The sequence below is a fragment of the Rhinolophus ferrumequinum genome, chromosome 7, assembly GCF_004115265.2.
Source record: "Rhinolophus ferrumequinum isolate MPI-CBG mRhiFer1 chromosome 7, mRhiFer1_v1.p, whole genome shotgun sequence".
Taxonomy (NCBI): Eukaryota; Metazoa; Chordata; class Mammalia; order Chiroptera; family Rhinolophidae; genus Rhinolophus; species Rhinolophus ferrumequinum.
Genome location: NC_046290.1, coordinates 58551123 through 58563132, shown reverse-complemented (window position 1 = coordinate 58563132; position 12010 = coordinate 58551123). Strand labels below are relative to the sequence as shown.

The 12010-nt window shown below is 33.5% G+C and overlaps 1 long non-coding RNA gene across 1 annotated transcript in view; it reads left to right on the top strand.

The window, feature by feature from the left end:
- The window catches only part of LOC117024547 (uncharacterized), a 37607-nt gene extending 37407 nt beyond the window's left edge, over positions 1-200 (top strand). The window contains exon 3 of the long non-coding RNA XR_004423482.1: positions 143-200. This is a non-coding gene — a long non-coding RNA (uncharacterized LOC117024547). The remainder of the gene's footprint in view (positions 1-142) is intronic.
- The last annotated feature ends 11810 nt before the right edge of the window (positions 201-12010 follow it).

Genomic DNA, 12010 nt, shown 5'->3' with positions numbered 1-12010 from the left:
TTCATTTTCCTCTCTTCCCTTCTTTTCAACCAATATTTATTTAAAGTCTACCTTAGGCCAGGCACTTTGTTATAGAATATTTTACCCAGCCCAGGAATGATTCAGAAATAAAATGTAAATCATTTTTCTGCTTATTTTCCAGGTTCAGTTTTTTCCTACTATCCTGGTACCATACAATCCCAAAGCGTTTACAAATCTCTGGGCATGAAACAAGTAAGTGAACATAGTGTTTGAGATTCCATATTTATGAAATAAAAATAAATTCATTTTATGATATATTTAGTAAATTTAGTTAATGTCAATTGTAAACATAAATATCTTGTCATTTATATAATATTCCTATATTTATTTCCATTATATATATATAGGTATATTTATTTGATTTTCATCAGAGTGCATACATAATTTTATATACCAATTTATCATCTATCATTACTTTGTAAGAATTTGCTGTAGTTTTTTTCACTTCTATTATTCATAAAAAAATACATAAAATTTTATCTACTGAATGTACCATAATTTACTTTTCTTATTATTACACATTTAGTTATCGATTTTTGCTTAGCAAACTGTCCCCAAAAATAGAAGCTTAAAATGCAATTATTTTATTTAATCATGATTTTGTGTGACAGGAATTGAGATAGAATACAGCAAGAACTTCTTCTTTCTGTTGCATAATGTTGGGGGCCTTTGTCGATATTGGTCCAATGGCTAGGCGCTGGCTCAGATGTTGGATGGTCCCCTGGTTCTCTTCCATGTGGACTCTTTACCTAACTAGTTTGGGCTTCCTGACAACGTGGTGGTCTCAAGCACTTCAGATTTCTTACAATGTTGTTGATTTTCTCTGAGAGAATAGGAGAAGCTCCCACACCTCTCAAAGTCTAGGACTGGAACTGGTACAGTGCCACTTCTGCCATATTCTGTAGGTCAAGGTAAATCACTAGGCTAGCCGAAATTCAAGGAGAGAAGAAATAGATTCTACTTCTTGATTGTAAAGTAGCAAGTACTGACACAGAGGGAATGAATTGATGGTGCCTATCATTGCAGACTATCTGCCATGTTGTACAATCCATTTGCCAGCTGTCATCCTTTTCTGCCCTGCTGATTATATTTTGATACCTCCCTAACCTTAATTCCAAATTTAGTCCATTCATCAGATTCCCCAGAAAAAATGAACATATCAAGACTATTTTTTATAGCTTTACTAAAGGTTTGTGGTGACATAAAGAAGTGACCACATCACTAAGCACACAACATTTTATTTATATGAGTCTTATTTTCTCTGCAGAGTAAGTCTTCCCCTACAAGAGAATTCATATACCAACTGGTAAGATGATGATTTATTCCCATGTCATCGAACATGAATATAGCAGCTTCACTGCATGCTTGCTAGAACTTTGTATAGTAGGAGGTTTTGTAAATGTTTCACTCTGAAATATTACAACCACATATGAAAGTAGAAAGAACGGCATAAGGCACACTTTTGTAGCTATCTCTCAGATCTAAAGATTATCAACTCATAGTCAATGTTGTTTTGTCTAAACTCTGCTGAGTTACTAACTACATTTTCCCTACCTCTCTGATTACTTTTAAGCAACTTGGAAAAATTATTGTATAATTTCACCTGTAAATTATTCAGTATGTTAGTACTAGCCTCAAATGAACAGGACTATCCCAAAGTGGACAGTTGCCATATTTGGCCCCACACTAATTAATAATAGTAAAAAGAAATCCTCTAATGCCTGGAGCTGTGAGCAGAAACTTGCCTATTTACTTTGTGTATAGGAATAAGTGGACTGAAATACAGATATATGCAGATTCCTGTCTCGTGGCAAAATATTTGGGTAAAGGAACAAAATTAGAGGAGAAAGTCTAAGGAAGTCTGAGGGAGAGATGGATGGATTAATCTATGGAATGAGTGTAATAGAGGCAGATCTTTGTGTTTCATGTTAATGTGTATATGAGAGCCTCCACGGCAGAGAGACTCTCAGAAACTAGAGGGACATTCTAAAACTAGTACAATGAAGAGTGTGTCCATGATAGCAAGGGCAGAGACTGTTCATGGGCCCAGCAACATGTGCTCCTTCTCAACAAGCCTGACCATGCTACTGCCACTGCTGAAAGCTTGATTTGTTATCACCAGAAATGGATTCTGAGCACTCAATATGGCAGCATTTCTCAGAGGCTAGTTAGGCACTCTGTGGCATTTTTGTTATATTAATCCTGTCCACCCTACATGATCAGTGCTAAATCTTAACAAAATAGATCCTTAGGCTACACTGGAGATTGATATGCTTCCATGTATGAAATGCTGCTACCATTGACACCGTCTCAGGGCTTACCAAGATGTCTCATCTATCAACATGGTACCCTCATAAAGTTGCTTTAGACCAGGGGTGTCCAAACTGCGGCCCGCGGGCCAACTGCGGCCTGCAATCCATTTTTTATTGGCCTGCAGCAAATTCCAAAAATATATTTAGTTTACTTAAATAAACCAGGTGAGGCAATATATACTTCACCTCGAGTGAGTGGCCCGGCTGTTTGTGTATTTTACCGCATATGGCCCTTGGTGAAAAACGTTGGAAAAAGTTTGGACACTCCTACTTTAGACCAAATAACCCATTTTTATGATAGAGGTTATTACAATAGGCCTGAGGACATGATTGTCATTGGTCTTAACATATATTTTTTACTCAGAGCTGCTGACTGAAAAGAACATTGGAAAATGCTTATCTAAGCTACCAGTTTGGGATTTGGACTTTGTCTTCTATGATTTCATATATGTGCTGAACTAATGGACATCATCAGGTGCTATGTCCTCGATAGTAGAATATATGGATATTGGAAAAAAGAGTTGAAGTGTGATTAGCCCCTTTCGTTATCATACCTTATGAAATTTTTAATTCTCATCTCTGTAGTCATGTTCTACCAGAACTGAGATTCTGTTTTCCATGTGTGGGGCAGGAAATTTTTTTGCCAGTGTGTACACTCTGAAACTCTGACTACCACCTGATTAGTTTGAGCTCTGAAAGGCAAATAAAGGATTTTCTGTGTTGGTACAGGTAACTGATGCTGATAGACTCAGGGCTGCTGCTGCTACACAGTGGAGGCAGACATGAACAGTTTCGAACCCAGGGGGTTCCTAAGGGCATCTCTGGATGCTTCTGTGCTCAGTGTCCTGAAATCAGCCACTTCTCCACGGGGAGAAATGGTATTTAGAGCCCAAAATGTAGATGTTAGAGATCCTCACTGCTCCTCACTTGGTTGTGTTTCTATGTTTTTTAGCTGGGAAAATAAAAAGCATGAGTTCCTCTTGATACTTCCAATTGAAATTAAAGATTAGTTGTGTTTTGTTTTTGTTATTATTGTTTCTCTTCCTTCCTTCCTTCCTTCCTTCCTTCCTTCCTTCCTTCCTTCCTTCCTTCCTTCCTTCCTTCTTTCCTTCCTTCCTTCCTTCCTTCCTTCCTTCCTTCCTTCCTTTCTTTCTTTTTTTGGTTAACTTCTATTTTATCTGTATCTCCTTTTTCCTCACTAAAAATCAAAAGTCTAAATGACACTACCTAATTACTTATTTGCTTTATCTCATTATATACTATACACATAACAGTCTCAGAATAACAAAACACCACTAGCATTATAACATGATTACTGACAAATACCGTATGTTTTCACTTATATGTGGAATCTAAAATAGTCAAATTCATAGAAGCAGAGAGTAAAATGGTGGTTGCCAGAGTCAGGGAATCAGGGGAAATAGGGAGGTGATGGTTAAAGAGTACAAAGTTTCAGTTATGTAAGATAAATAAGCTCTGGAAATCTATTATACAGCATAGTACTTATAGCTAACAATGCTGTTTTGTATACTTAAAATTTGCTAAGGGGATATATCTTATGTTGAGTGTTCTTATTACACATAATAAATAATACCAACAATAAAAGGGGAAGGAAAAAACCATTTTGGGAGGTGATGGATGTTTATGGCCTTGATAATGGTGATGGTCTCACATGTGTATACTTGTCCCCAGATTCATCAAGTTATATGTATAAAATATGTACAGCTTTTGCTATGTCAATCATAGCTCTATAAAGTGGTTTTTAAAAATATGTGATTACTAAAAGTGGCTTAAGTTTTTTTTCCCCCCAGTGCTTTTTGTCTTTAAGATATATATTACCAGGGAAGACTTGTCACTGTTTAAAGCCACTTAAAACAATTTATCTCTGTCAGGTTGTGTCATCAATACAATATGCAATTTGGTCCATTTATTTCATTTTGCTTTTGATTTTTAGGTATTATATGTGTTTGTTTCAATTTGACGTTGTTTTATTAATTATCAAAGATTTTCATGAATTCAAAAACCAATAGTTAAAACTAGGTTTATCTTGAATGTTTGTCTTCTACCTCTGCCCCTTTCACTGTGTTGTTGCTCTCTCCATAAGGTAACAACTTTTGTAAGTTTACTCCTCCATTTTTTAAGACAAGCAAATAATATGTATGTTTGTGTATATAAGTGTCTATAGCTATAGAGAGATAGAGAGAGCGAGCTTATATTCTCCATCTCTTTTTTAGATAAATGGTAGAATAGCAGAAGTTTTGCTATACAGATTCAGGGATTCTTTAATTTTTTTTTTTCTTTTTCACTTCAATGAATTGGTTCACACAATTCCATCTTAAGCTAGTACCTATCAGTGGCAACTCATATTCTAAATAAGAGGAAAGGTCTATAAATGTCAAATAAAGGGAGTTTTAGAAGCCATGTTCTTCCTGTTTAATTTAGATCTTATTTTTAGTTTTAAATGTTAAAATAGTCTATTCAAAAAGAGAAAAGCTTTGAGGCCAAGATGAACTCATTATTTTACAAACTAAACTAAAACATCCCACGTATGAAATTAGTAGGTCTTTTCAGAGTGGGGACAGAAAAAGATTACCCCACAGTTTGCTTCAGTATGCACTGTTTCCACAGGTATTTCTTTGAAAACAAGTTATTAGAAAACTCTGAATCATGGTATACACAAATGATAAAGTAGGTTAGAAAATGTTTTGAGCTACTACTGTATTTAAGATATTATATAAAACAGTGTATTTTGAGTTACTACTGTATATACGGTATCATGTAAAACAGTGAATGTATAGGGGAAATACAGGGAATGAAATAATAGTTCTTGCCTTCAAAGAACAGACAGTCCAGTTGAGGAGATAATACACTCAAATAGCATAAAGCCACTTATAATCACATAAGTGAAAGTCAAAATTATGCCATGTATGCTGAGTACAAAATACTTTCATCTTTCCTTATTTTTCCCCAAAGGTTATTTTTTCAGTTGATTGTTTTAATATAAAAGACTTTTTTTTTTAAGGATTGGTATTATAAATAGTAGTGTACAGGAAAGTGCTCCTTAATATATCATACAAACGAAAAAAAATTAATATAAGAAAACTTTACTATAGTGACATTGAAATTAAACAAAATTTTAAAAAGAGCAACAATTTTATATTACTATTACCCTTCTTGAATGTTAGAGGCAAAAGGATTTCCATACAGCCAGAAAGAAAGTGTGTGTAGGGACAAGTACAAGGTGGGAGTTGGTGGCCAGAGGTGGGAAAGGAATAGAATATAGGCTAAGAAGGGTAGAAATTTCTTTGTAATAAGTGACTGGAGAGGCTCATATATGGTCAGCTAGAAAGGTAGACCAGAGAGAGAGGCTTGGAACTCTGATGGATAGTTATGCCCCACCAACCTCTCTACCCCTAGCCCAACTACATAGAAGAGAACATTGTTTTCTGATTTTTGAATTGGATGAAATGGATTGGAGACAGAAGTGTTAAAAGTTCACAGTCTCACTATGAAAGTTGTAAAAACTAAATCACAGCTTTGTTTTTCTTTACTGAGTAAATTTGTCATTTTTCATTAAGATAGAATATGGAAACAAAAGAAATACATATATGTAGGGACTTTGATATAATTCACTTGATCTTAGCCAAAAGGCTGAGAAGTGATTATAATTCAACTGATGATATTCATTAAAATTGATAAATTAGACAATTCTTCACCTCAAAAATAACCACTGTCAACGTGGGTTAGATTTTCTTCTCGGACATTATATGTATGTATGTTTCTATTTTACTGGGATTATATAGTATATAGTTTAAATTCTAGTTGTTTCTTTGTTTTGTTATGGCTAACACAATTATTTCCAATGTTATAAAGTAATATTTGAAAATAATTGTTTTAATGGTATCACAGAATTCGATACGCGATTTTCATTTGTTTTTATTTTTCAGCATTGTATATATTCTTGTAGTAATTACTTTGTATGAACATTTTTTAGGTTGGTGTCTCATAATTTTCTTAAAAAAATTCCTAGGTGCGGAATTATTAAGTCAAAGTTATGAGCAATTTTTTTCCTCCCTTTCTTTCACTTTCCCTTCTTTTCTTTCACCTTCACCTTCTTCCTTCTTTTTTAAGTAAGAAAGATATTTGTTGGGAAAATATTGTACAGTTCACAGAATAAAAGTAAGTCGTAATCCTCGGATCTTGACAGAAAGAAAAATCCCTAGAACCTCAGCAGAAGAAATAAATGTAATATTTGTTAAGGGTTGGCCATTGAAGGACTCCATACCAACTATTTTCTATCTCTGTGTGCCTCCATTTAAGATTCATATTCCTAGAAGAGAGGATATATTTGGCCTACCTTTTGTCATGTTCTCTCCATAAGGTTCCAAATTATCAGAACTATAGACCATAGAGTAACAAACATTTCTCCCAATTAAATAAATAATGCTAGTCAGACACAAAACAAAATCAAAGCAAAAAAAAAAAAAAACCCAAAACAAAAAACACTGTCAAGTATATTTAACAACTGTGCAATCTAATTCTTGGCTGCCACATTCCCTTCTCTAACATACAATTGATATAACATAATCAGCTATTCTATACTTTAACCTTCTCTGTAATGGGAAATAATCCAAAATCATATTCTACACTATATCCACATCATGGGTATAACTTCTCTGATTCCATTATCAGTGACATTCATTTCTCCTTTAGTTTTGTTTAAATATTTTAGTAGAATCTCTTCCATTAAATGGAAAACAAGACCCTACAAAAGGCAACTAAGAACTATGTATGGCAAAGTACTAAGAGAAGAAAAGGCAAAACAATGCTCTTTGCAGGTTTCCCCATTTTACGTGAGTATCAAGTCTCTTGATAAAAATGGCAACAAACCTTCCAGAAAAACTGATTTAGATTACAATTCCATCCAGAATATGCAATAGTGCCTATTTCACTCTTCCCTTGACAACGATGAGAATTGAAAATTATTTAGCAGACAAAAACACTGTAGCTTTAATCTAAATTATTTTCTACTAATTTGATTGGACATGTTTTATATGTTTAGTGGACATTTATGAAGTTCCTTTTGTGAATGAATGTAATGTCATTTGTCCAATCTTTCTATTGGAGCATTCTAAAGACATTTTCAACATGCAAGAGGTGCTAGCTTAGAGTAATATGCTGATTACCACTCAGAGAATGAAACACACACACACACACACACATACACACACACACACTTGCAGATGGTTTGTAGCTCCTGAAATATTATGTGTCTTATCTACATTACATCTCTCATAAACAGTAGTTAGCTGTTATATAAGATTATTATATAAGGTTATGATTATCTGATTGAAACAGGGAATAGAAAACACACATATATATGTATATATATGTGTATATATATACATATATATATATATACACATAAAATAAAAGTTTAAATGAAGGAAGGTTACACAACATATTGGTAAATCCGAAGGCACATAGCATAAAATCAGAATTCTTAGTCTCTGAACTACACCTTAGAAGTAGATGACGCACGTTAGGAATCTGAATCAGAGTAATACGTACTATTTGATAAGTCCTGCTTTTGAGTGACCTAAATACAGCTGTTCCCAAGTGGCCTGAGAGAAGCAGCTTCCAAAGGTTGATAAAGTTACAACCGGGGAACAGCTTGAGCTGTGGGAGAGTTACATCAATAGGTCTTAAAAGTCTTGCTTTTGGTGAAGGTGAAGTGGGGAGCAAAGTTTGAAAATATGATCTGAGTCTCACTGTATCTGGGAGCACATCCTGTATCAACCCAATACTCTTCTGGAGCTGACATTCCTCTTCAAGTACCTCCAGGTTATCAGTCCTTAAAACCTGACGCCACAGGATGACATTTAACTTTGAGCTCTCTTCTTTGTATTTAGTGAAGTGAGTGCTAATGAGATATGGAAGCTAGGATAATAATCACAAGAACGTTAGTTAGCACTCTTGGCAGTTTCCAACAGAGGGTAGTGAAGTTACGGAAGAGCAGGATTTCACATTTGATCATAAACTAATTGAAGAATTCTTTTTGGCTGTTTAAAGTAACCAAAAGTAATGAAAAATGAGGGGTTTAAATAGCAAAGAAAATTTGAGGGATTTAATAGTTGCTAAAAACATTTAGACTTAAGAAGTTTTGAAATCTTTTTTCTTTCTTCAGACTCCGAGAGCAGGTTTGTTTGCACTAATATTGTAGTGTTTTCCATAGAGTGCCATATGTTGCATTATGATCACTTCACTACTAGGTTATAAGTTTTTGATAATAGAGTCCAGGGTCCATGAGACATTGAGCTTTATAGTCACTGTTGAATACGTCCTGGTCAGTGCTGAATAGATGAATATAACATTTATTAATGGCTATAACATCAATAAAAAAAAAAAACAGGGTCGTTTTTTTTTTTTACCAATTTAACTGCTTAAATATACATGTGTAAATTATTTCATGAAAGTTAAAAAACTGTCAATACTTTGGAAATCACCGTTCTTATGACTTTTACCCTTGAGGGATAATTTGTTAAGTCATTGTAATACAATATCATAGTTATAAAAGATTAATAATATAATATAATAATAATATAAGATCATGTGAATTTCAGAACACGGGCTTGATCATGTCTTCTGCTGTGAAAAAGTGAGAATGCAACCAAACATATATTTTAATAGATAGGGTCTGATGTTCTTATTTTTGTCTCTGAAATATTTCACAATACAAAATAAATTTAAAAATGCATCTGAATGTGCCACTTTGAAGCCAGTATTTGATTTTAACAAATATAAAGGATTTAGCTTCAGTCTTTCCACAGTTCTGAGTGATAAAGGAGGACAGCGTTTGGAGCATGAGATTATGAATTAGTCAATAAGGTCTTTATGGCACTAATTATAAAGTAGGTTGTTATATGATTTTAATTTCAAAGCCTGTGCTACCTGTTGTTCTTTTAATGTCTAGAGCTCGATGGTACTTTGAGGAGGGTGAATAGACCAACCTGGGGAATAATATAGTCCTAGGTGTTTTACCGATGTATATCAACACTCAATTGTTTTTTTAATTATCAATCTGTCAAAATTAAATGTGAAATTCACAACAAATTTAAAGGCTAGCTAATATATTTTAATATATTTAGAGTCTCTTTGAATTTTGAGATGTATTATTTCTTCCCTAAATATTAGAAAATGCAAAATTAATTAACATCTTTGTATTATGTACTATTTACTTATCGTGAGTCTATCATCCTAAGAGTAGTATTTGATATTTCTAGGACATTTTGTTAAACCAAAGCTTTTATTTATTTTAAATTCTCTAACACAGGAATATTTTTCTAACTCAAGCAGAATATCTGAATTTCTTGCCTGTGACTTGCATCTTTTTATTCTACTTGTGTTGGTGTTTGAAATTAAAGGTCTATACCACATTACCTATATCCAAATAGTCTTACATAAGGGAAATGGGACTTTATAACTTCAAAACACTATAAGAGAAGGGTACAAAACAGGGTAACAGAAATTTAGAAGGAAACAGATTGTTCTCCCTGAGGGAAAAGTGAAAAAATTTGCAAAAGAACTGGTCTCTTTTTAATCTCTGCAATGAAAATGGTAACCATAGAAATAACAATAAAACTTAGGCTTCCTTGATAAAGAATTTCTCTTGGTAAATGACAGTCCTTGAAACTAATTTTAGATCTTTGACCTTATCACTCTTCCCAATATTTTAGAATTTCTAGAAAGAATACATCTGTACCATATATGGACTAGCAACTTGGCTTGAAAATAAAAACAGAGCTGAAAATTTGAGCTTCTCACAGAGAAAGAATATAACAGAAAGCACAACAGACAGAATATAACACAAAAACTGCAACTCTAGGAAATGGGAGAGAAAAAGAAAGCGTTGAGACTTATTCCTCACTCATACTTTTACCCGTTATGTTCTTTCATTCCATAAGTATAAAAAGCTCTCTGGCTAGTTTAAAAGAAAACTTAGAGGAATATTAGAAAAACAGCTTATGAAATTTGAGACAATTACTAAGTAACCCAGACTTGAAAGAAGGAAAACTCTGACAGCAGAAGTTCGTAGCTTTTTCTTTGTAGAATTTTATTGTTAAGAATTTACTCCAATGACTCTTGATTGGAGTAGAGGTTTCTTATGTACCAAAAATCCTGAAAGAGTCTGATTGGATAAAGTTAATCAGGCAACTACTCCTGGATCAATCATCTGTGACAAATCATGAGTTCAAGAAGAATGAATAAAGCCATTGAAAGGAACTCAGGTGCTCTGTGGGAGACAGTTCCCAGGGAAGGTGTAAGCACTTTGGCAAGGCCATCATTTTAAAAGACACTGCCACAAAATCCATATGATTAGGGTGAACATTCCATACTGCCAAGCTCAAGTCATAAATTACTAAACAGACTTGAGTATAACAAAGCCACTACTAAAATATTCATTCATTTATAATATTCATTAATTGAGCATTTATTATGAAACATACAGTATGCTATACAATGAGGGTACAAAGACGACTAAGCTACAACCTTAAGTTTTAAGTTATGGTTTATTAAAAGGGAAACAGCATGCATGCATTGAAAACAACCATAAAACCTTTAATGATAAGAACAATTAAAGATGCTATGCAGTGAATTCAAGTTTAAGGGGAACAGAATGTGTTTTATGTATTCATATTCTCCAAAATTCAGTGTAACCAGGACTCTCCCCAAATCCATATTTAAAGCAAGTATAGCAGATCCTGTCTCTTGCATCTGTGTCTGTTTCTTTTCTCTCTGTTTCACTTGTCATTTTTATTTTTGAATGAAAGTCTTCGTTTTCAGATTTAAGTTCACTATCCTTCCAAAGACCCCGTATCATGATCACTAACAATTTGATTTTTAAAATTCCCCCATTGTAGAATCTTATTTGCTGTTCCCAAGAAGAGAATAGAACAAACAAGATCATGATGACAAAGATTATTTTCACTTGTTTTTTTCACAGTCTTGCTCAGGGCTTTACATGGTAAGAAAAGTAGAATGTAAAGAAATTTTTTTCTTTCGTTCTTATGTCCAGGACTAAGCCTAGTGGAGGCCCATGTAGGGGTTAACAGAAGTAAGAGCTGAATGAATTCTTTCATAAATATGTTTTGAGGGGAAAAAACGTTATTAGACCTATTTCCAGCTTCTGCAACTAGAAGTATGAATATAATATAGCAGGTTTGAATGTATGTGCAGTTATTTACTTCTATTTAAAGAGGAGCATTCTATATATTTGAAACCATGCAATGAAGTACTTTCATATTTAAACACATGCATATATCCTTATTCAGTAAAATTTTATGTCTCTAAGACAATATCTCTGTATAGTAAGAAACATATACTTTACTTAAAAATTGGGAGTTACATAAAATTATCTTATGTCGAAATACTTACCTACCCTAATTTGAAAAGAATAAACAGCTCAGGACAAACCATATGTAAATTATGAATAAAGGTTAGGGTTTTAATAAAAGGAATTGAAGGCATGACAGTTTTAACTTTCAATGTAAATTTGAGGGGAGGCTCAAATGAGGATTGGGAGCCAATATGGTAATTTCCATCAATCAGATAAATCAGTTATTTAAATAGTTCTCAGATCATCTTTATTTATTTTTACCACTATTGCTTTTATTGTT